The sequence below is a fragment of the Hevea brasiliensis genome, chromosome 1 (assembly GCF_030052815.1).
Source record: "Hevea brasiliensis isolate MT/VB/25A 57/8 chromosome 1, ASM3005281v1, whole genome shotgun sequence".
Lineage (NCBI taxonomy): Eukaryota > Viridiplantae > Streptophyta > Magnoliopsida > Malpighiales > Euphorbiaceae > Hevea > Hevea brasiliensis.
This window is the reverse complement of record NC_079493.1, coordinates 73,051,872-73,055,673: the sequence shown is the minus strand read 5'-3', so window position 1 is coordinate 73,055,673 and position 3,802 is coordinate 73,051,872.

Sequence of the window (3,802 nt, the reverse complement as noted above, 5' to 3'; positions counted from 1 at the left end):
AGTTTCATAATTTGGATTTTAAGCCCCATTTCTTTCACCATTCATATAATGTACCTCATTTTAATTTTTCATGACATTTTCAAAGTATAATATCATTTATTTTTAATGGATATTGAGGTGAAAAGGCAACTCTAGATGTCAAATGACCAAAATGCCCTTCTTCGGGTTGTATTCTTGATTTTTTAGTAACACCAATTTTTATCTTTTTCTCGATTTTTTGTTTTTCTTTGTACTAATTTATTGATTTTTATTTGATATTTTTAGTGTCAATTACATTTCAATAAACCTTTAATTATGTCCCAAAATATAGTTCCGAGGGTTCCCCATAGTCCTGGGGTATGCAATTGACTTCGCCATAACTTCCCGGTGCGGTCACCCATCGCTACGGTGCTGGCTCATTTAACTTAGTTTCATTTTCTCTCTTTTATTTTTCTTTAATTTTTCTTGTATTTTCTTTTTATTTATTTCATCAATATATATCTGTTCACTATCATCGAAGTGTAGTTCCAGACATCCTAACTTGCCTAGACAGATATTAGGTCACTGAGGCAACAGAACATAAAGAATTGGTATAGGGAGGATGTCACAACTCTTTCCCTCTAAATAAAAATTTCGTCCTCGAAATTTACCTGATGTGATGAGCTAAGGGAATTGTTGCTTCATTGTCTCCTCACTCTCCCATGTTGTCTCTTCCGTGTTCTGGTGCCTCCATAGGATTTTCACTAGTGGAATTGTCTTATTTCTGAGTTCTTTTACCTCTCGTGCCAAGATTTTAATCGGTTCTTCTTCATATGTCAGGTCAGGTTGAAAACAATTTCTTCTACTGAGATGACATGTGAAGGATTTGATCTGTTTCTTTTGAGCATCGAGACATGGAACACATTATGTATCTTGTCCAGCTCAGGTGGTAAGGCTAATCTGTAGGCTATTGGTCCCACACGTTCAATAACTTCATATGGGCCAATGAACCTAGGGCTTAATTTTCCCTTTTACCCAAATCTCAGCACTTTCTTCCATGGTGATACTTTGAGAAATACCTTCTCACCAACTTCATATTCAATGTCCTTTCTTTTCAAGTCAGCATAAGATTTATGTCGGTCTGAGGCAACTTTCAAATTGGCCTTTATCAGTTTCACCTTTTTTTCTGTCTGTTTTACCAGGTCTGGTCCCACTAGCTTATCTTCACCCAATTCAGTCCAACATACAGGTGTTCTGCATTTTCTCCCACACAGTGCTTCATAGGATGCCATTTGTATGCTAGCTTGATAGCTATTATTGTATGCAAATTCTGCCAGTGGAATGTATCTGTCCCAGCTTCTCTCAAACTCAATAACACAACTTTTTAGCATATCCTCGATGACCTATCACATATGTTTGGTTATTATTATCATTAGCAGTTCAATTTATTATTTGTAATAACTCAATGAGTTTTAGAATTTACCTGGATTATTCTTTCTGACTGTCCATCCATCTGAAGATGAAAAGCCGTACTAAAATGGAGTTATGTGCCCAAGGATTCTTGTAATTTCTTCCAAAATCTAGATGTAAACCTCGGGTCTCTATCAGATATAATGGAAAGCGGAATTCCATGTAGTCTAACTATTTCACTGATGTATAATTTTGCTAGCTTTTCCAGTGAGTAGTCAGTTCTAACTGGCAGAAAATGTGCTGATTTGGTCAACCTATCCAGAATCACCCATACTGCATCATGCTTCTTCTGAGTGAGAGGTAGACCACTGACAAAGTCCATAGTGGCTCGGTCCCATTTCCATTCAGGTATGTTTATGGGCTGTAACAAACCTGATGGAACTTATGTTCTGCTTTGACTTGCTGACATGTCAAGCATTTAGTTACATAGTCAGCTATGTCCTTCTTCATACCCGGCCACCAGTATCGAAGTTTCAGGTCATGGTACGTTTTTGTGCTTCTTGGGTGCATAGCATACACACTATTATGTGCTTCTCTCAGAATACTAGTTTTCAACTCTTTATCATCTGGTACACATACTCTTTCTTTATAGAACAAGCACCCATTTTCTTTCACTTCATATTCAGTTTCCTTTCCCTCAGTGATTTTGCCCATAATAGCCATTAATTTCTCATCTGTCTTCTGCCCATCCTGTATCTGTTGTAATAGATTCGGCTTCACTTGCAACTCAGCCAAAATAACTCCGTCATGAATCAAGGACAGTTGGGCATTCAAAGATCTTAATGCTACAATAGATTTTCTGCTTAAGGCATCAGCGACTACATTTGCCTTCCCAGGGTGGTAGTCAATCACACAAACATAATCTTGTAGGAATTCAATCCATCGCCTCTGTCTCAAATTAAGTTCCTTCTGGGTTGGCAGATACTTCAGACTCTTATGGTCTGTGTATATGCAGCATTTTTCTCCATAAAAGTAATGCCTCCATATCTTCAATGTGAAGATAATTGCTGCTAACTCCAAATCATGAGTAGGGTAATTCTTTTCATGTGGCCTTAACTGCTTGGAAGCATATGCAACCACTTTCCCTTCTTGCATGAGTACACACCCTAACCCATTATGTGAGGCATCACTGTAGACTACAACGTCTTTTCCTGTCACTGACTGTGTTAACACCGGTGCCTTTGTCAATATAGCCTTCAGCCTCTCAAAACTGGCTTGACACTTGTCATTCCAGTCAAATTTTATATTCTTGTGTGGTAATTTGATCATTGGAGCAACTATCAGGGAAAATCCCTTTACAAATCTTCTATAATATCCAGCTAACCCCAAGAAACTTCTGATTTCAGTTGTGTTCCTGGGAGGCTTCCATTCCATCACTACTTCAATCTTCTTGGGATGCACTCTAATCCCTTTAGCTGATACTACATGTATAAGGAATGCAATCTCATTCAACTAGAACTCACACTTGGACAATTTAGCATACAGTTTCTTCTCTTTTAGATTTTGCAGAACAATTCTCAAATGCTCATTATGTTCTGCTTTATCCTTGGAATACACTAGGATGTCATTAATGAAGACCACTACGAACTGATCTAAGTATGGATGGAAGATACGGTTCATAAGGTCCATGAATTCTGCTGGAGCATTTGTTAACCCAAATGGCATCACCAGGAATTCATAATGCCCATACCGGGTTCTGAATGTAGTCTTAGGCACATCTGCATCATTAACCCTTAGCTGATGATACCCTGATCTGAGATCAATCTTAGAAAACACACCGGCTCCCTTCAACTGATCAAATAGATCATCAATTCTAAGCAACGGATACTTGTTCTTCACTGTTACTTTGTTTAACTATCGGTAGTCAACACATAACCTTAGTGTCCCATCTTTCTTCTTTACAAACAGTACCAGACCTCCCCACGATGACACACTGGGGCGTATGAACCCCTTGTTTAGTAATTCTTATAGCTGGATTTTTAACTCTTTCAATTCAGCAGGTGCCATCCTATACGGAGCAATTGAAATTAGAGCTGCACCCGGCATAATCTCTATAGCAAATTTAACTTCCCTTTATGGTGGCAAACTAGGCAATTCCTTAGGAAATACCTCAGAGAAATCCCTTACTCTGGGTATGTTAGACAAGTCAAATTTAACCTGCCTAGTGTCAACCACGTGTGCTAGATAGGCTTCACACCCTTTTCTCAACCATCTCCTTGCAACTGTAGCTGAGATGACATTGGACAAGAAATCTGTCCTTTCACCCACAACTATTATTTCTTCATTCTCAGCAGTTTTCAGAGAGATTCTCTTTAATTTACAATCTACCATGGCATGATGATGGGATAACCAGTCCATTCCCAAAACCACATCA